We start from the raw sequence: 23,323 nt of genomic DNA on the forward strand, positions 1-23,323 counted from the left end.
TGCTTGAAGATCAATATCCTAGGCATTAATGAGTTGAAATGGACTAGCACTGGCCATTTTGAATCAGATAGTCATATGGTCTACTATGCCAGGAACAACAAATTCAGGAGGAATGGTATTGCATTTATCATCAAAAAGAACATTTCAAGATCTAAAGTACAATACTGTCAGTGATAGGATAATATCCATATCCCTACAAAGAAGACCAGTTGATACTATTATTCAAATTTACCCACCAACTAATGCCAAAGATGAAGAAATTGAAGGTCTTTACCAACTTCAGGGTCTTACAATCAAACTTGCAATGAAGACTCATTGGCAATTATGATGACTGAAATTCAAAAGTAGGAAACAAAGAAGGATCAAGTTGGAAAATATGGCCTTGGTGATAGAAGCAACTGCAGAGACTGTATGATAGAATTTTGCAAGACCGACAGCTTATTCTTTGGAAATCCACTTTTTCAACAATATAAATGACAACTACGTACATGGACCTAGCCACATGAAATACACAGGAATCAAAATATCTACATCTGTGGAAACAGACAATGGAGAAGCTCAGTATCATCGGGCAGAACAAGGCCAGAGCTGGCTGCAGAACAGATCAATTGCTCATATGCAAGTTCAAGTTGAAGCTGAAGAAAATGAAAACAAGTCCACATGAGCCGAAGTACGGCCTTGAGTATACGTATATAGTATCACATGCAAGTAAAATTTTGCTGAAGATAATTAAAAAATGTTTGTAGCAGTACATTGACAGGAAACTTCCAGAAGTTCAAGCTGGATTCAGAAGAGGATGTGGAGCTAGGGATATCATTGCTGATGTCAGATGAATCCTGGCTGAAAACAGAGAATGCCAGAAAAATGCTTACCTGTGTATTACTGACTATAAGAAGGCATTCGATTGTGTGGATCATAACAAATTGTGGATAACGTTGTGAAGAATGGCAATTCCAGAACACTTAATTGTGCTCATGTGGAACCTGTACATAGACCAAGAGGTAGTTGTTCAAACAGAATAAGGGGATACTGCATGGTTTAGAAACACTGGTGGCCCAGCAGTTAAGAGCTACAGCTGCTAACCAAAAAGTCGGCAGTTCGAATTGACCAGGCACTCCTTGGAAACTCTATGGGGCAGTTCTACTCTGTCCTGTAGGATCACTATGATTCAGAATTGACTCTATGGTAACAGGTTTGGTTTTATTTTATTTTTAACGTGGTTTAAAATCAGGAAGGGTGTGCATCAGGGTTATATCCTTTCACCATACTTATTAAATCTGTATGCTGAACAAATAATGAGAAGCTGGACTAGAAGAATGTGGCATTAAGATTGAAGGAAGACTCATTAACAACTGGCAATACACAGATGACTTGCTTGCTGAAAGTGAAGAAGACTTGAGACCCTTACTGATGAAGATCTAAGACTACAACCCTGAAACACTGACTCGACTTGTAAATTTTCACTTAAACCACAATAAAAACTTAAAAAAAAAAAAGACTACAACCTTCAGTATAGATTATACCTCAACAAAAAGAAAACAAAAATCCTCACAACTAGACCAATAAACAACATCATGATGCACAGAGAAAATGTTGAAGTTGCCAAAGATTTCATTTTACTTGGATCCACAATCGATGCCCACAGAAGCAGCAGTCAAGAAATCAAACAATGTATCACACTGAGCATATCTACTGCAAAAGACCTCTTTAAAATGTTAAAAAGCAAACATGTCACTTTGAGGACTAAGGTTCACTGACCCAAGCCAAGGAATTTTATCTCATATGCATGAGAAAGCTGGAAAATGAATAAGGTAGACCAAAGAGGAACTGATGCCCCTGAATTACGGTGTTGATGAAGAATATTGAACAAACCATGGTCTGCCAGAAGAACAAACAAATCTGTCTTGGAAGAAGTACAGCCAGAATGCTCCTTAGAAGCGAGGACAGTGAGATTTCATCTTGCTTACTTTGAACCTGTTATCAGGAGGGACCAGTTCCTGGAAAATGACATTGTGCTTGGTAAAGCGTCACTGAAAAAGAGGAAGACTCTCAACGAGATGTATTGACATAGCGGCTGCAACAATGGGCTCAAATGTAACAATGATTTTGAGGATGGCGCAGGACTGGGTATTGTTCATTCTGTTGTGCATGGGGGTCACTACAAGTCAGAACCTACTCGATGGCACCTAACAACAACATAGAATCATGTATTTTATATATTTGGGCATAAAATTCTTTGACATACGAACATTTAACCTGCATACAGCACACTCCCTAGTCTAACTTAAAGGCTGAATTATATCAAGCAAAAAACAAACGCAAGCAAAATTCACCTATTTTTTCTCAGATGTACTAATTTGATCATTTTACCATTGTCTTAAAACAACAACTCAGGATGTCTCCCATCACCCCACTACTCTGAGTTAAACTAAGATTGATACTTTCAATTCAAAGGCAAGGTTTCAATAAAGAAATAACTCAAATCCTGTACTTGTTTGTGGCAGGACAATTAGCTAAGTAACGTACATTTCATTTCAACATGGTACTTCTACACCATGAAAACTGTCAGAGGGTGTGCCTCTGGAAGTAAAACAACAAAATCTAACCAAGAAAGCTAGTCTGGAGGGATGGGATACAGAAAGTAACTCACTCCTCAGATATAAATAATGTATTTTTATCTATTTTTTCCCTCCCCACTCCTAACGCCCTTCTCCACTTCCAGAGCCATTTCTGATGGGAGAATGAATTGCTAAAGGGCTAATTCTTGAGGTAAACTGTACCGTTTAAAATTATTGCTGAAATTGCACCTTGCCTGGCTTCACATTTGCATTTTTATTAAATATTTATTGTTCTTCCTTCTAAAAAGCATTATTTAGGATGTATAGTTTGTATATATTTGCATTTTCTTCTAGATTACACGTATAAAATCTTCTCCTTGCAGATAAATGCACTCCATCATGACAGAACCTTAATCTTCAAAATTCCTGAGACACATTCTCTGAGATTTCATATCCTTAAACGTATTTATTTCATTTCCATATTTATGATAAGACAGTATACATATATATATGCACAAGTCCACAATAGGAACAAAAGATTTACAAAGTTTCTGAATTCTGCCTTTAATGTGGCACAAGGGTATAAACACGGAAGAGGTTGTTCACGTGTTACAGCTAGTCAACCCATGAGATATTGTTCTTTGGCTCCTAGACTGCAGAGATTTAGGGAGAAATGTGAGTTCAGTAGACCTTTCAAATTAATACTTCAAGATAGCTTTTCGGAAGTTCTGAATTGATCTGTCCGATGCATATGACAGCCACACTTCTGAGAGTGATCCACTGTCACAGCCGTAACTCTTGCACTGGTGACAAGCTTTCTGCAGTGTGGACAATTTTCCATTCAGATTTAAAATATTCACTTGCAGCAAGTTGGTTTAGATCACTGAAGTTTTGTTTCAGTCTTATGGCTAAGGCTCAATGCTAAGTTGCAAGGTTTGGTCAAAAGTAAGATACAAAACTGACTATCAAGACCTAAGGAATATCCCAGGGAACTGTGAGACAGTCGTGTTTTACATTTTTCAACATTTAATAGACATTATTTTCCATGAATGGCTTGGCTGAGTAAATATATTTTTGAACGATGAAGTTTTTTTTTTTCCCAACCAATGCCAACAAGCTATGAAATATGTATCTTAATCCATAATGCCTTTGGGAATTTTTACCTTAGTGTCTTATAAAACAAACAAAACACAAAAATTGTCATCAAATCAATTCCGACTCATTTCAACTCCATATGTACAGAGTAGAGCTGCTCCATAGGGTCTTCAAGGCTGCTACCTTTCGGAAGCTGATTGCCAAGCGTTTCTTCCATCAACCGTCAACCTTTTGGTTAGTAGTTATGTGCTTAATCCTTTACGCCATAAAGAAACTCCAGTGTCTTATAAGCCTAAAACACCGCACCCATTGCCATCGAGTAGATTCCGACTCATAGCGATCCTATAGGACAGAGTAGAACTGCCCCATAGGATTTTCAAGGAGTGCCTGGTGGATTCGAACTGCCGACCTTTTGGCTAGCAGCCATAGCTGTTAACCACTACACCAACAGGGTTTCCAGTGTCTTATACCGAGGGTAAACACTGGGAATACTTTTAAACAGCACTTTATGAATACTTGTCGTACAGAGATGAAAAGATTTCAGTGTCCAGAAATAAATCCTTAATATATTCCTCAAGGATGGGCTACAAAATAATACTCTTTAGACTTAACTTGATCACATATGTTTAGGAAAGGCTTTTGAGGTCTAAAATCCTCTGCTTCATTAAAACAATATAATTTCAGACACATGAATTTTTGAGATAATGATCCTTGATTTTTAAGTTAATGGGATTACAATCTGTAGGATAAGAAGACAAAGTTCTTGCCAAGTTGCTATATAGAGAGAGAGGGAGAGAGAGAGAGAGATCCAGGGTGGCACAAATGATTAACACCCTTGGCTGAACCAAAAAGTTGTTGGTTCCATTATACCCAAAGGCTCCTCAAAGGAAAAAACCTGATGATCTACTTCTGAAAAGTCAGCCATTGAAAATCCTATGGACCATGGCTCTACTAGAGTTGTGGATCCACGGGATTTTCATTGGCTGATTTTCAGAAGTAGAACGCCAGGCCTTTCTTAATAGTCTGTCTTAGTCTGGAAGCTCTGCTGAAACTTGTTCAGCATCTTAGCAACATACAAGCCTCCACCGACTGAGGGGTGGTGGGTGTGCATGAGGTGGACTGGCCTGAACTCAAAGTCAAGTCTCCCGCACGGAAAGGGAGAATTCCATCAGCGAATCACCACTACTTCCTGGTGGCACAGAGCTACAGTATATCTTAGGTCATGCAATCATTGATAAATCAAATAAAGTATGATAAAATTATCCACTTTATAGGTTCTCATAATAATTTAAAGATATATATCACTTAGAATCTAGCACATAGTAAACATTAGCTTTAACTATTTTTAGTACTTATACTGTTGTGGGGTCAAATGAAAGAGTTTAATAAAAACATTCCTAATAAATCTATCTTTATGTCCTTATGATCTGTTAGGACTCAGGTCATATTTTAGCTCTTCAGTGCAAATTAAATGAGTTTTTGGAGATATTCACTACTCCCTTTTGTTTCACAGAATCTATAGATTTAAAGACATAAAGAATTCCCTGGTGGGTTTTTAAAAATCAAAAGCAAGGGTCTGCAAAGACAAAACTGTCAGCAAGAGAACGCTTCTGCAGATATTTCTACAATATTGCCTAGGAAATCAAGCTCTGATTGGTATCCCTAATGAAGATCTAAAATTGTGAATTGTGCGCTGTTAATGAAGGCTCTTCCTGAGTGTAGTGCTAAGACTCTTGGACAGAGCATAAGTGTGATAATATGACTTTTTAAGTTTAATTTCTTGTTGTTAGGTGCCGTTGAGTCTGTTCCAACTCACAGTGACCCTGTGTGCAACAGAACAAAACACTGCCCAGTCCAGTGATATCCTCAGAATCATTGTTATGTGGGAGCCCACTGTTGCAGCCTCCGTGTCAATCTATCTTGTTGAGGATCTCTCTCTTTTCCGCTGACCCTCTACTTTACCAAGCATGATGTCCTTCTCCAGGGACTAATCCCTCCAGATAACATGTCCAAAGTATATGAGACGTAGTCTCACGATCCTTGCTTCTAAGGAGCATTCTGGTTGTACTTCTTTTAAGACAGATTTGTTTGTTCTTCTGTCAATTATGGTATAGTCTAAATTCTTCGCCAACATCATAATTCAAATACGTCAATTCCTTTTCAGTCTTCCTTATTCATTGTCCAGTTTTCGCATGCATATGAGGCAACTGAAAATACCACGGCTTGGGTCAGGCGCACCTTAGTCCTCAAAGTGACATCTTTGCTTCTGAACACTTTAAAGAGGTCTCTTGCAGCAGATTTGCCCAATGCAATACATCGTCTGATTTCTTGACTGCTGCTTCCATGGCTATTGATTGTGGATCCAAATAAAGTGAAATCCCTGACAATTTCAATCTTTTCTCCATTTATCATGATGTTGCTCATTGGTCCAGTTGTGAGGAGTTTTGTTTTCTTTATGTTGAGGTGCAGTCCATACTGAAGGCTGTGGTCTTTGACCTTCATTAGTAAGTGCTTCAAGTCCTCTTCACGTTCAGCAAGCAAGGTTGTGTCATCTGCATAACACAGGTTGTTGATAAGCCTTCCTCCAAACCTGATGCCACACTCTTCACCATATAGTCCAGCTTTTCGGATTATTTTCTCAACATACAGATTAAATAAGTATAAAAACTGTTGCCTTGGAGTCAATTCCAACTCATATGGTGAGTACTTACTTGATAACGCAGTATCTTTTTGTAAATTTAAAGGTAGTTTATTAGCCTTAATACCATGATTAATGGTACAATTACTTTATCCCTTATTTTTCAATTGCAAAGAGCTTGTTGAGAGTTGCAAGTTTGGTGAAATTCTACCAAAATATTCAATCAATTTCAGGTACCCATGAAAACTGTACAGAAGCACAAGCTTGATCACTTTCTAGATCTTAGAAAGAATGCGTATATGCTATATAATATAGAAAAAAGTTTAACAGATACATTTTATTTTTTAGGCTATTTAGAATTTATATTTAACTAATAAACCTAAAAATATGCTAGTTATTCAAAACAATTTAATTCTAATATGATTAAAAAAAATTGCCATCGGTAATAGAAACAAATACCTAGTTTTCATGGAATTGGGCTAAATAGTCTATCCAGAGAAAGAGAGCCAGCATCATTCCTGTCTGTTGAGGTTTGAGATGGAAGGAGGAGGATGAGTAGCTTGGGCATGCCTTTTCTCTTAAGAGAAACTCTTAACCACCACCTGGGAAAATATTTCCAACTTGACAATCCTTCCAGGTATAAGAATCTTAACATTATATTGCAATATGTATTTAAAACCAGCTGAAACACCATCAACAATCAGGGTCACTTATAAAATAAATGCATGTTAACTAAATACTCTTGTCTAGAACTCACAAGTCTATCGATGTTACACCAAAATACCATCCTCCAAGATGACTCAGAGGCACTGGAGTGAGATGAGAAGCTTCTTGTTCCTAGAAGGTGTTGTCACCATCTTCTGCTTTGCTCCCACACCATCTCCAGCTAGTGAGCCTTGTTGACTCAATGGAGCTGATCCAAATGCTTCCAAAGACTGATTCTTCTTAGACACTCAAGACTCCCACACTTTTTCTTGAGAAAATCTTTTGCCTTGACACAGAAAACATTATTCTTTCTCCCCAGCTGTGTCAAGATTTCCATCCACACTTCCCTTGAAAATGAAATCAGAAAAACAAAAGTAATTTACCAGTAACCATTCCTCTAGCAGCCACTCTTTTGCCTTTCATCCAATGAAATATCACCACTCCTCATCAATTAGCTTTTTCTGTGTTAGAAATTACCCCCAAACTTAGTGATTTAAAGCAACAACCATTTGTTTAATCATGATTTTGTGGGTTAGCAATTGGGGATGGGAGCTACTCAGAAGTTCTGGTGATGTGTGCTAGGCTTGGCTGACTTTAGCTGGGCCTCACTCAGGCATTTGATGTCATCTACCAGATTGGCTGGGTTGAGGGGGCTGGCTGACTGTCATTGGAAGTGTTGGGCTTCTATTTCCCATGTGGTTTCTCAACCTTCAACAGTCTAGCCTGGGCCTGACTGCATGGTCATGGCAGGGCTCCATGACAACAAGAGAGAATAGACTCTACAGCCCGAGCACTTTTCAAACTTTTCCTGAGTCCTGATTGCAAGCATCCCACTGGCTTCATCACCTCACATAGCCAAGGCCGTAATCAGACTGCGAGGGCATTCAAAGTTACGTGTCAAGAAGCTATGGGTACAAGGAAAAGGAGAGAATCTGTGGTGATTGCTGCAGTCCACCACAGATCACACATACATTTCTCTAAAAGACCTTTTCTCCGTAGCAGGGAAGAAACAGGGAGCCATGGTCAAAAATTAAGAATTTCCTTAAAATCACCATGATTTGGAGAAAAACTTAACCTACTATATGTGGTTGACAGCAATCTAAATCGGATAAATTGCATTAGCAGTGTCTTCATTTTACTTGTCTGCTAAAGTACTGAGAAGGTGCTTAATCTTTTTTTTTTTTAATTTAAATGTAGATATTTAAGAGACAGCAGTTATTATGTGAGGATTTGAAACTATAGTAATCCAAACTTTTTAAGAATTTTTTAGGTCATCATTCATAAATCATTTCTGTAGACACACACACAAAAAAACAAAAACGCATTGCCATCGAGTCAATTCTGACTCATTGCGACCCTATAGGGCAGAGTAGAACTGCCCCATAGAGTTTCTGAGGAGCACCTGGTGGATTTGAACCGCTGACCTTTTGACTCACAGCTGTAGCACTCAACCACTAAGCCACCAGGGTTTCCCTCCTGTAGATCGTACCCTGAAAAATTTCCTCAGTTGACAAACCAGTATATGCAAGTTTAAGCAAATCTGATCTCTGTATTTGAAATCTAAGAATATATATTTTCATTGTACGTCATGTAGCCTGTGACATGTTCTAAGGACAGTATATAAACTCCATTATCAATTGTTGATGGTTAAGCACACTTCTAGATATTACAGAGAGCTGCCTCACTTTACAAAATCATCTTCCACAATTTATTAGTAAGCAGTTTTTTTTTGTAGAGTTACATACTGATTTTTCAGAAACACATTTGAGAAATTATATATACATGTGTATGTATGTATTTATATATGGAAAACAAAAAAAAAATTTTTTTTTTTTTTTTTTAGTGGCGTAGTGGTTAAGAGTTTGGCTGCTAACCAAAAGGTTGGCAGTTAGAATCCACTAGGTACTCCTTGGAAACCCCATGGGGCAGTTGTACTCTGTCCTATAGGGTCACTATGAGTCCGAATCTCGACTTGAAGGCAACGGGTTTGGCTTTGGGTTTTACATACGTGTGTGTGCGCGCGCGCATGTGTGTATGTGTGTGTGTATAGGATCCATGCTATTTATCCCTGCTGGAATTTAAAGAACTACAAATTGTCAAACAGGCGAGAGGTACCCCTGGCATACCCAGCCTGGCAGGAGAGAACCACATGCTTACACATTCTTAGACAGGAGCATAGAAGACAAGAAAGTCTGCTTAACATGGAATTTGAATGAATCCACTAGAAGGGGAGAAGCAAACCAAAACGGGTCTCTGACTCATGGTGACCTCGCTCACCACAGAGCGATGTGCATCGTCCCGCGCTGTGCTCCTTATAATCATTGGTATGCTCGAGCTCATCATTGTGGCTACTGTATATTTTGAGTGCCTGCCAGCCTAGAGGGCTCAACTTTCAGCACTATTTTGGAAAACATTCTGCTGTGATCCATGCGGCTTTTACTGGCTAATATTTGGAAGTAGATTGCCAGGCCTTTCTTCCTAGCCTGCCTTAGTCTGGAAGCTCCACTGAAACCTGTGCACCGTGGGTGACCCTGCGGGTACTTGAAATGCTGGTGGCATAGCCTCCAGCATAGTAGCAACATGCAAGCCACCACAGTCTGAAAAGCTCACAGACGGATGGATGGTGGTCAGATAATTAAACTTTTGCATAGGGTCATTTGTAATACCTTCCCAAAAAAGTAAGAGGGCTGGAGCGCCTTTCTACTTAATACATGTGTAAAATAGACTGTGATATACAAAAAACAAAAAGGGTTTAAATGTTTAGTTCTCTGTAACTTTTAACTCTAAAGATAGGAAAAGAAAAAAATTACTGCCCCTCAAAAATGTCTGTCCTGAAAATGTTCTACATCCTCCTTTGGTGAGTAGTATCTGAGATCTTCAAAGCTTGTGAGCGGCCATCTGAGACACAACTACCAGTTCCACTGTGTCTGGAGCAAAGGAGAATGAAAAAAATCAAAGACACAAGGGAAAGATCAGTCCAAAGGACTAATGGACCACAACTACCACAGCCTACACCAGACTGAATCCAGAATAATTAGATGGTGCCCGGCTACCACCACCAACTGCTCTGACAGGGATCACAATACAGGGTCCTGGAGAGCAGAAGAAAAATGTAGAACAAAATTCAAACTTACAAAAAAAGAGCAGACTTACGGGTCTGACACAGACTGGAGATGCCCTGAGAGTATGGCTCCTGGATACCCTTTTAACTCAGTACTGAATTCACTCCTGAAGTTCACTCTTCAGCCAAAGATTCCTGGTGGCACAGTGGTTAAGAGTTTGGCTGCTAACCAAAAGGTTGGCAGTTCGAATCCACCGGCCACTCCTTGGAAACCCTATGGGGCAATTCTACTCTGTCCTATAGGGTCACTATGAGTCAGATTCGACTCGATGGCAACAAGTTTGGTTTTAGTTTATAAACAAACTATAATACACATAGTTCATCCACGTACACGAGACTAAATGGGCGCAACAGTCCAAAAGCAAACACAGTAAAAAAAAAAAGTCTGTCTTGAGCATTATCCTCTTTTAAGAAATATTTATATGGGATCAAATCGGCAACAGCAACTTGAAAGATTAAATAGGAATCTTAGGGAGCCATGAGTTTGTGTTAATGGGGGAGGAACAACTCAGAAAAAGAGGGTGAGAATAGTTGCAACCCGAAGAATGTAATCAATGTCTTTGAGTTGTACTTGTAGAAACTGTTGAATTGGTGTATATTTTGCTGTGTATATTCTCAGCAACAACAAATAAAAATTTTTTAAAAAGAACACCCTTGGCAATATCTACAGTATTTTGTGTGACAGATGAGCCTACAATAACAAAATACTCTTGGCTCCAAAGTGACTAAAACCTTTGGCTGAAATCCAAAATAGAGGTATCCAACTCTTAGTGTGATGTGCTCTGCGGAACTGGTTCTGTGCACTTCTTTTTTTAATGCACTTGCAGCATGTTGTGAATGATTTGAAGACATACAACACACTTATAAATAATACCAATAATGTAAAACAAATAGGAATGTGTGCAATTTAAATACTATAAAAATATTGTTGAAACTAAATCGATTCTACATAGATGTCAATCAGACCATTTTATTATTTTTAATCATGAGTTGTAAAGAGTTTATTAGAGTTTAAACAGCTCCAGCATCATTACAGGGGAATGATGAAACTCTATATTTGTTTTGAAATTCTCTAATAATTATATAAAACAAAATGTTTGTCCCATACACAATCTACTTGGAATTTTAGTCATGTGATAATTTTTATTTAAAATAAAATAAATAATTTTAAATAAATCAAAACTATACCTATGTGTTGGAGCCCTGGTGGCACAGTGGTAAAGAGCTCAGGTTGCTAACTAAAAGCTCAGCAGTTCGAAGCCACCAGCTGGTCCTTGGAAACTCTATGGGGCAGTTCTACTCTGTCCTACAGGCTTGCTATGAGTCGGAATCGACTAGATGGCAATGGGTCTTGGTGTTTTTTAATACCTATGTAGTAATAAACTAAACCAAACCTATTGCCATCCAGTCAATTCCGACTCATAACGACCCTACAGCACAAAGTAGAGCTGCCCCATGGGGTTTCCAAGGAGCTGCTGGTAAATTTGAACTGCTGACCTTTTTGGCTAGCAGGGTAGCACTTAACCACTACACTATCACAGGATAAAGCAAACCAAACCCATTGCCATCACTCGATTCCGACTCATAGCTACCCTAAAGGTCAGAGAAGAACTGCCCCATGGGACTTCCAAGGAGCACCTAGTGGATTTGAACTGCTGACCTTTTAGTTAGCAGCCCTAGCTCTTGATCACTATGGCATCAGGGTTTGTACCCGGGGATAGACATCATTTTTAAAATGCTGAATCCTCTATATATTTATTTGATACTAAAATTCCTAAAATTATTGTGTAATGAGATATCTCTGGAAGAAACCCAAAGAAATCTGCAGTGGTGATTGCCTGCCTACAGGGATAGAACAGGGTAGCAATTAGGTGGGGTTTAAAGGTAGAGAGCAAATACCACTGCCCCTTAATTGGGCTTTAAACTCATTGCCATCAAGTGGATTACCATATCCATTTATCTCATTTTACAGAGGGGGAATCTCAGATCCAAAATGTACCAATGTCACAGAGAAAAAAAAAAAGTAAATTATGACGTATTAAAACACAGCCCCTTGGCAACTGATACTTGAGTGTTTTCTAATTTTGTATTGTGTTTGAGTCATTGAACCTATGATAAACCAATCAACCACCATGACAGTCAATGTAAATAACAGACAAATACCATCAAATTACTATCTTAAGACCATGTAGGCGAAATAGAAAAATGATTGAATTCATTTATAGTTGAATTGTTTTAAGTTTTTGGAAACCGATAGACATGGCCTCCCCCAACCTGAATTACTATCCTTAATTTGAAATACAATTTTCTCAATGATTTTCATGGCAAAATGATTTCAATTACAGTGGCATATGATTGGATCTCCTTGGATATAAAGATCCTGAGCTGTTTAAAAAAAAAAATCTATTAAGAAATCATCTGTCTTAGTCACCTAGTGCTGCTATAACAGAAATATCACAAGTGGATGGCTTTAACAAAGAGAAATTTATTTTCTCACAGTCTAGGAGGCTAGAAGTTTGAATTCAGAGTGCAAACTCTAGGGTAAGGCTTTCTCTCTGTGTCAGCTCTGAGGGAAAGTCCTTGTCATCAATCTTCACCTGGGTCTATGAGCTTCTCAGCACAGGACCGCAGGTCCAAAGAACACGCTTCGCTCTTGGCTCTTCTTGCTTCGTGGTAATGAGGTCTCTCTCATCTCTGCTCGTTTCTATTTATATCTCAAGAGATTGACTCAAGATACAACCTAACCCTATAGATTGTGTCTTGCCTCGTTAACATCAAAGAGGTTAGAATTTACAACACATAGAACAATTACCTCAGATCACAAATTGAAGGACAACCACACAATACTGGGAATCATAGCCTAGTCAAGCTGACACACATTTTTAGGGGACACATTTCAATCCATAACACTATCTACTAAAAACCTTGGGTTTTATGGAGCAAATTCAAAGTAAGATTTAAAAAAAAAAAGCTGCTAAATGAATAGCAATAAATTCTATGACCTTTCAAAAATTCCTAAACATGCTAACTCTCCTCAGCAGCTCCTAACATTTCACAGACAATGCCCTTTAATATACTCGCCAGGAAAAGGTCACTGAAAATGGAAAAGTACATTCAATGGCACATGTCCTCCTATTAATTTACACTCACTGACTGTCTCTTTAGGAATGCTATCAAAAAAAAAAAAAAAGAAACACACCAAAGATCAAATATATGAAAGAAAAGAACAACAACAACAAAAAAAAACCTTATAATCACTTTCTTAGATTAGCATCTGACTGGATGCAACAGAAAAACAAAAACAGTCACGAGGAAAATGTGCTTTTCTTTGATTAGCTGAGAATGTTACTGGAACAAGAAATCCTCACGTTAAGGTTTGTGTGTATATTTCCATCACGATAAGGTGTTATTTATCCCTCAAACAAAACAAAACAAAACACGAAACACATTGCCGTCAAGCCAATTCCGACTAATAGTGACCCTATAGGACAGAGTAGAACTGCCCCACAGGGTTTCCAAGGAGCAGCTGGTGGATTCAAACTGCCGACTTTTAGTTAGCAGCCGAGCTCTCAGCCACTCGTGCCACCAGGGTTTAGTGACCTTTTATTAATTTGGAACAGATTTTCAAGAATGCTTTAAAAACATACAGTTGGAAAGCATTTCCAGGGCAATGCTTTATTTTACATGTGAAGAAACGGAGGCACCTGACATGAAATTACCTTCATAGGGTCATAATGGTTCTTAGCTCTAAAGGCAGAAAAGGGTACGTGGCATTTCTGATTTTAAGTTCAGTGACATTTTTGCCATGGGGATTTGCCTACCATGTACACAAATGATACTCCCTCCATTCAGTTAAAAAACTTCAAAAACTCCTTGAACAGAGGTGACGCAGGGAAATCTTTTGTCAACCAGTGCAGTCTGTTTCAGACAAGAACTGTTTCTATAGATGTGATCCCGGGTTTTACCACGTAATTTAGCCATGCTGAGCCCCTGGCTTCACATCCAAAACTAAAGATAAATTTTAATGTCCTACGAAAATGTAAGATTTTAGAATTCATATCATCTTCCAGAGTGTGCAGGAAGAAGTCCTGGATGATTGTGAATGTAACCTTAGTGTCCATGTTCTGGCTTCATGCTTTCTGGTAACCAAGTTTAATCCTTCCTGAGAGTACTCTCAGCCTAAGAAAAAAGACCCCTACAGTGTTTTGTGAGCCAATATTATTATTGCATAACTTTTTTACTCAGTAAATTCTAACTTTGGAAAAACATTTGAATTTATATAATTGGATTAACATGATGCCTCATGTTGAAACAATCCATAGCAAATTATTAGGCAAAAAAAAATTATATTTTGTTCAGTAAGGAATCATAGCATTTATAGACACTAAGCTGCTTTTACACAAAATTTTCTTAAATGGTTAATGTATTTGTGCCAAATTTTTGAAAAAATGTAGAGGCTATGTAAGTTTGGAGCCCTGCTGGCACTGTGGTTAAGAGCTTGGCTTGCTTACCAAAAGGTTGGCAGTTTGAATCCACTAGCCGCTCCTTGGAGACCCTATGGGGCAGTTCTTCTCTGTCCTATAGGGTCGCCATTAGTCAGAACAGGCTTGGTGGCAATGGGTGAAATACAGTAAGTTGATATTTCTCATCAAATTTGGAAAAAACTTGGCCATTGTTTTTTCAGTGTTTTTTCTTTCTTAATTTTTTTTTCTTTCTGGCACTCCAATTATGCATATTTGACTACTTGATATTTTCTTAAAAGACCGTTGAGGCTATGGTGATATTTAAAAATATGTACTTTTTCAGTCCATGTTACGATAGTCTTTACTGCCTTGTACTCAAGTTAACTAATACTGTAAAACTTGATGTTACACCAATTGAGTGGGTTTTTTTATTTTAGACTTTTTTTTGTCTATAATTTCTCTGTGCTTTAATATTCTCTGAAGATTCCCCATCTGTTCAATGATTATACTTACCTTTTTCTTTAATTCATTGAACATATTTAAAGCCCTTGTCTGTTAATCTCCCAAACTGCTATCTTCTTTATCAACTGCAGTCTCAAGTGAAGGCTCGTTGTTTTTACAGTGGTCTCTCACTCTCTCTTGCCAGAAATCAAAGACTCCTAGTATTTTGCAACCTTAGCAGCCTCTGTTTAGCCCCAGCCTCTCTGTTTTTATTATGCACCAGACTCTTGTTCTGTTAGATTAGTATTTGGCCAAAAAGTCAAGCATGGCTCCAGAACGCACATTTCTGGAGCTACTTCTTTGTGAATACTCCTCCATTCCACTACCTTTGCCTGTAAATTCCAGCCACCTCAGCAGTCATGGACACTGATCACTTTTTTAATTCCAACTAGTGAAACTGCTGCTCTTCCTCTGGGACCAATTCCCTGTGCTGAGGCCTGGAAAATGCCCGCAGTAGAAAATTAGGGCAAATGTTTGTTTCAGTTATTTCAAGGATCAAAGCCCTGCACGGTATGTTGGCCATTGCTTAAAAAGTGTTGCTTACTATACTTTATCCAGTTTTATAAATCTTTACAGGATGATAAATCTAATTCTTATGATTTCAGTATAATCGAAATTGGAATTCTAGCTATTTTTTGAGCAAGCTTTATATGCAATGTATTTTTCTGTGTTTGGAAAGCATAAATTTGATTCATACTCTCCCCAAAAATATTAATTATGGCTTGTTTTTCTCACTTTACAGATGAGTATCTTTAGTGTCTGTGCATTTAAACTATCCAAAGTAATTAGATAATAAGCAATGAACTGAGTTTTAAATTCATGTCTGCCTGAATCCAAAACCCCTTGTCTTAACATTTACATGGGTTACTTGTGAATGTTTTAGGGCCAATTCCTTCTTTTAATAAAACTTTCAAAGGTGCCTTAAATATTTTTGGTATATGAAAAACAATCAAACAAACAAAAGCTATGCGGACTGTTGAACCTGTGCTCGTAGTGCAGATGTGAGTCCAGAGCCACAAACCATATGCCAAGCCCCTTCCCACTCCTGGATGAAGAGAAAGAGATTTGCATGACTCTTACACATTCTTTGATTATAGTTTGCAGCCATTGCACTACATCATATGGCATACGAGTTACTCTGGATGTTTTGACTGTAGAAGAAAAGACTAAGCCAAGAAGAGGTTGGATGACTATTTCTCAGATCCTGAGGGCCTACAGTTGTGAAACAGAATCTACACACAAGTTCCAAAACAGAAGCGTTGAAAAATCCAGCAAGAAGCTGTCAGAACTCTGAAATGCAATCGAAAGTTTGCAAGAATCAAGATAACACCAAATTAAGGAAAAGGCAACTGTAAGAGGATAAAAAAGCTTTTTGACAATTGTACTTACCCTTGCCAGACTTCCCTCTGAGGTCAGCAGTGATCTTGAAGACAGAAGCCCTCATTCCCTGTCTGGGACTCTGTTTCTTGTTTCTGGGAGAAGAAACAAAGTTCTTATTTTCAAAAAATTGTGTTTTTCTTTTCCAACCTGTCAGGACTACTGAAAGGGCAGATGCAAGGCTCTTGTTTTTGTTTCACCTAACTTAGAATTCATTTAAGGCAGAAAAGTGGTGGACAATCCTCTAAGATATTGTAAGAGAAAGGAGCAACCTGCAGCTGCTCGGGTCAAAAGATTATAGTTGAGGCGAACAACAGAGCATTGAAACCCTGGGAGGAAAAGCTGAAGACTGAGTTTCTTTGGACATTAGAGTATTTAAAAGTGACTGTTATACTTGGAAAGTTAGAAAGCCCCATGTATGCCCAAGGCAGAAAGTATGCTCAGAAAAGCCTACGAAAACCTTATACTTTTATCTCACTGCAATAAGGGTGTGAAGGCTGAGGCAGAGTTGTAAATGCCCAGGCTAAGCACTGAAAGAGTGACATAACACAAGGCAATCTGCAAAGACTGGGAGAGAATTTTTAAATTTTCTTTCCTTTTATACATTAGTTTATCCCTTTATTTTAATCTCCCAGCATTCCAGGTAATATCTGTCAAAAAAAAAAACAAAACTCAACACAAGCAAAAGGAACAGAGGATATACAGATCGAACATGAAAAAGAATGCAGACTTCACGGAAATAGTTTTTAAAAAGTTACTAAACACCCAAACTCTGCAGCCCACAGCAAGCAACAAAACCAGAGGATAGGGAAGAATCTGATTTCCAGAGCTACCACATTATAGTATTCAAAATAGAGTAAAGGTAACAAAATACTTGCAAGCAGAACCCACCAGCATATTAAAAGAATTATACACCATGACCAAGTGGGATTTATTCCAAGAATTAGAGGGTAGTTCAACATAAGAAAATGATTCAGTGTAATACACCACATTAATAGAACAAAGGGGAGAAATTATCATAGCAATTGATGTAGGAAAAGCATCATTCCACATTCAGTGGTCTTAAAACCTTTGTTGAAAGTCAGTTGGCAAACTCCAATATGCTTTTATGATAAACACTCAGCACACTAAGAATAGAAAACAAATTCAACAAGATAATGGACATTTATGAAAAACGCACAGCTGATATCATATTCAATGATGAAAGACTTAACGTTTTCCCATATACATCAGAACGAGACAAGGATGCCCACTTCCACTGCTGCTATTCAATATTTTACTGGAAGTTCTAGTCAGAGCAACTAGGCATGGAAAAGAAATAAAAGGCATTCAAGTTGGAAAGGAAGAAGTAAAACTATCTTTCTTAGCTGATGACATATTCCTAAAGACAAAAAAAAATTCCAGAAAAGCTAATCCAGCAAAGTTGCAGAGTGCAAGATCAACACTCTAAAATCAGTTGTGTGTCTAAAATCACCAGCAATGAGCAATATGAAAAGGAAATTAGAAAAAAAAAATTTATATGAGCATTCAGAAAATAAAATATCTAGGAATAAATTATATAGGTTGGAAGACTTACACACTACAAACTACAATACAATGTTGAAAGAAATTAACTAATACATAAAAAAATGGAAATGCATCCATGTTCATGGAGGATATAGTATCGTTATGATGGCAATAGTAGCCAAAGTGACTTAGAGATTCAATGTAAGCTCAATTAAAATTGAAATAGACTTTTTTGCAGAAATGGGAAGCCAATTCTCAAATGCATATAGAATTAGATGGGAACCCAAAGAGCCAAAACAATACTGAAAAAAAGAACAAACTTGTAGAACTCAGACTTCCTGATTTCAAAACTTACTATAAAGCCACAGTAGTCAAAAGAGTGATACCAGCATAACAATAGATCCGTTGACTAATATAATAGAATTGAGACCATAAATAAACGTATGCCTATACGGTCAACTGGATTTCAACAAGGGTGCCAAGACCATTCAATGGGGAAGAAATGTCTCTTCAACAAATGGTGTTGGGACAACATCTGCACACAAAAGAATGAAGTTGGACCCCTACCTCACACCATATACATTGACCTAAATATAAGAATTAAAAAACCATAAAACTCCTAGGGGTAAAGCTTTATGACTTTGGATTTGGCAATGGATTCTTAGATATGATACCAAAAGCATGAGCAACAAAAAATAAATAAACTGAGCTTAATCTAATATAAAAACATTTGAGCATCAAAGAACATTATCAAGAGAATGAAAGACAAATTAAAGAACAGCATATTTAAAAATCATATATAAGGGTCTAGTATCCAGATTATATAAAGAACAAATCAACAACAAAAGTAGAATTCAATTGAAAAATGAAGAAAGAATCTGAGCAGACGTTTCTCCAAAGAAGATACATAAATGGCCAATAAAGACATGGAAAGATGCTCAACATAATTTGTCATTTGAGAATTGCAAATAAAACCCACAAGGAAATACTAATTCACACCCACTAGAATGTCTATTATCAAAAAAGTGGAAAATAGCAAATACAGGCAAGGATGTGGAGAAACTGGATCCATGATACATTGCTGGTGGGAATGTAAATGCTTCAGAAGCTGTGGAAATCAGTCTGACGGTTCCCCAAAAAGTTATACATAGAATTGCCTTATGATTCAATACTCCTAGGTATATAAAAAAACAAACCAAACCCATTGCAGTCGGGTCGATTCCAACTCATAGCAACTCTAAAGGACAGACTAGAACTGCCCCCTAGGTTTCCAAGGAGCACCTGGTGGATTCAAACTACCGACCTTTTGGTTCACAGCCGGAGCTCTTAACCACTACAACACCAGGGTTTCTTCCCAGGTGACCGCTCCCCCACTCCCCCCCCCAAAAAAAAACAGGTACTGAAACAAATACTTGTAGATGCGTGTTCATAGAAGCACTATTCACAATGTCTATCGATGGATGAGTGGATAAAGAAATTGTGGTATATGAATAACCCATTGCTGACCAGTTGATTCTGACTCATAGCCAAACTACAGGACAGAGCAGAACTGCCCCATAGGGTTTCCAAGGCTGTAAATCTTTACAGAAGCAGACTGCCACATCTTTCTCCCATGCCGTAGTTGGTGGGTTCAAGTCACCAACCTTTTGGTTCATACGAGAGTGCTTAATCACTGAGTCACCAGAGCTCCTTGGTATATGCATAAAATGGAGTATTAATCAACCATAAAAAGTAATGAAATGTGATGCATGCCATAGCATGAGTGAACCTAAAAACATTATGTAAAAAAGACATGAAAAAGACACAAAAGCTTACTTATTTTGTGATTCCATTTATAAGAAATATTCAAAAATAAGTAAATCCACAGAGAAAGAAAGTAAATTGGTGGTTGCCATAGATTGGAAGGCGGGAATGGGGAGTAACTGATTCATGGGTATGGAGTTTTCTTTTATGGTGCTAATTCACTTTAATATGGTAAGTTTTTTACCTTATGTGAATTTTCCCTAATAAAAATAAATACATTAAAAGGCTTGTGTTCTGCTAAGATTATATGAATCAAGCATAGATTAGGACCAAATTATAAGAGGATTTTAGCCGTAATCACCATCCATAAGGTGTTTTAATGCTGATCCTAATTATGTTATAAATCAATAATGCACTATACAGATAACATTAACTCTTCTTTATCCTGTTATGACTCAGTGATTTGTTTGTACAAATATTTAATCTAATACAGAAATTTAAACATGGTTTTGATCATGTAGGATAGTGGACAGCTCAGTATTTCAGCCATTTGGGTATAAGCAAACTGGCAAAACAATTGATTCCTTGTCAGAGTGTATGACTGTTGAATAAATAATGAGAGGATCTTGTCTCTTGGCTTTCTTTTTGGTGGAGAAAAAAAATACTAAAATTTTTCAAGGTTAGATTATTCTTTGTGAATGTATTATGGACCTAACAAATAGCACAAACTGCAGGATTTCAGGAAACCATAATTTTTAAGTGAAGTCTTTTTTAACTTAGATATTTTTGTTGTTACTTAGAAAATATTCTTTACTTTTAATCTCAAGTTCACTTTAAATGCTTGACATAAAATTTAATTCCCAACTACCCTGTTGTTGTTCTGTGCCATTAAGTCACTTCCAAATCATAGCGATCATATATACAGCAGGAAGAAACACTGCTCGCCCGGTCCTGTGCCATCCTCACAATCCTTTGTTATGCTTGAGCCCATTCTTACAGCCATTGTATCAATCCTTCTCCAGGATTGATTCCTCCTAATAACATGTCCAAAGGATGTGAGGCGTAGGCTCACCACCCTTGCGTCTAAGGAACATTCTGGCTGTACTTCTCCCAAGACAGATTTGTTCGTCCTATTGACAGCCCACGGTATATTCAGTATTCCTTGCCACCACCATAATTCAAAGGCATCAATTCTTCTTTGATCTTCCTTATTCATTGTCCATCTTTTGCATGCATATGAGGCAACTGAAAACCCCATGGCTTGGGTCAGGCACACCCTGTCTTCATGGTGACATCTTTGCTTTTCAACACTTTAAAGAGGTCTTTTACAGCACATCTGCCCAATGCAATGCATTATTTGATTTCTTGACTGCTGCTTTCATGGACACTGATGGTGGATACAAGTAAAATGAAATCCTTGACAACTTCAATCTTTTCTGTTTATCATGATGTTGCTTACTGGTCTAGTTGTAAGGATTTTTGTTTTATGTTGAGGTGTAATCCACACTTAATGCTGTGTCTTTGATCGTCACCAGTAAGGGCTTCCAGTCCTCTTCATTTTCAGCAAGTAAGGTTGTGTCATTTGCATAACGCAGGTTGCGGATGAGTCTTCCTCCAATCCTAATGCCCAATTTTCTTCATATAGTCCAGCTTCTCTGATTATTTTCTCAGCACACAGATTGAATAAATATGGTGAAAGGATACAACCCTGACGCACACCTTTCCTAACTTTAAACCATACAGTATCCCGTTGCTCTGTTAGAAGGACTGCCTCCTGATCTATGTACAGACTCCTCATGAGCACAATTAAGCATTCTGGAATTCCCATTCCTCACCATGTTATCCATAATTTGTTATCATCCACATACAGTCAAAATACCTTTGCATAGTCAATAACGCACAGGTAAACATCTTTCTGCTATTCTCTTTCAGCCAGGATCCATCTGACATTAGCAATGATATCCCTGGTTCCGTGTCCTCTTCTGAATCCAGCTTGAATTTCTGGCTGTTCCCTGTTGATATATTGATGCAGCAGCTTTTGAAAGATCTTTGGCAAAATTTTACTTGGGTGTGATATTAATGATATTATTCAATAATTTCCACATTCTATTGGATCACCTTTCTTTGAAATAGTCATCAATATGGATCTTTTCCAGTTGGTTGGCCAGGTAGCTGTCTTTCAAATTTCTTGGCATAGAAGACTGAGCACTTCTCTTATTGCATCAATCTGTGGAAACACCTCAATTGGTATCCTGTCAATTCCTGGAGCCTTGTTTTTCACCAATGCCTTCAGTGCAGCTTGAACATCTTCGCTCAGTATCATCGGTTCCTGATCATATGCTATCTCCTGAAATGGCTGAACATCAACCAGTTCTGTTTGGTATAGTGACTCTGTGTACTCCTTACATCTTCCTTTGATGCTTCCTGAGTCATTTAATATTTTCCTCATAGAACCCTTCAATTTTGCAACTCAAGGCTTTAATTTTTTCAATTCTTTCAGCTTGACAAATGCTAAGCATGTTCTTCTCTTTTGGTTTTCTAACTCCAGGTCTTTGCACATTTCATTATAATACTTTGTCTTCTCGAGCAGCCCTTTGAAATCTTCTGTTCAATTCTTTTACGTCAACATTTCTTTCATTCGCTATAGCTAGTGGATGTTCAAGAGTAAGTTTCAGAGTCTCTTCTGACATCCATTTTGGTCTTTTCTTTTTATTGACCTTTTGGTTTCTTCATATATGATGTCCTTGATGTCATTCCACAACTCATCTGATCTTCTGTCTCTAGTGTCCAACTCCTCCAATCTATTCTTGAAATAGTCTCTAATCAGGTGGGACATACTCAAGGCTGTACTTTTGCTCCTGTGGTCTTATTCAAATTTTTTTCAGCTTCAACTTCATCTGGCATATGACCAATTGATGGTCTGTTCCATAGTCTACCCCTGGCCTTGTTCTGACTGATGATATTGGGCTTTTTTGTCTCTCTCCAGATGTAGTCAATTTGATTCCATCTGGCAAGGGCCACATGTATAGTCACCATTTATGTTATCAAAAAATGGTATTGCCATGAAGAAGTCATTGGTCTTGCAAAATTCTATCATGGGATCTCTGGCATCATTTTTATTACCAAGGCCATACTTTACAACTACAGATCCTTCTTGTTTCCAACTTTCGTATTCCAATCACTAGTGATTATCAATGCATTCTCACTGCATGTTCGATCAATTTCAGACTGCAGAAGTTGGTAGAAATCTTGAATGTCTTCATCTTGGACCATAGTGGCTGGTGTATAAATTTAAATAATAGTTGTATTAATTGGTCTTCCTTGTAGGCATATGGATGTCATCCTATCACTGACAGCACTGTACTTCTGGATGGATCTTGAAATGTTCTTTTTGATGATGAATACAACACCATTCCTCTTCAAGTTTCCATTCCCGGCATAGTAGACCATATAAGTGTTCAATTCAAAATGGCTAATAACAGGCCATTTCAGCTCACTAATACCTAGGATATCTTCAAGGGTTCCATGTCATTTTTGACAATTTCCCTAGATTCATACTTCATACATTCCCAGTCCTGATTATTAATGGATGTCTGCAGCTATTTCTTCTCACTTT

The sequence above is a fragment of the Elephas maximus genome, chromosome 26, assembly GCF_024166365.1.
Source record: "Elephas maximus indicus isolate mEleMax1 chromosome 26, mEleMax1 primary haplotype, whole genome shotgun sequence".
Lineage (NCBI taxonomy): Eukaryota > Metazoa > Chordata > Mammalia > Proboscidea > Elephantidae > Elephas > Elephas maximus.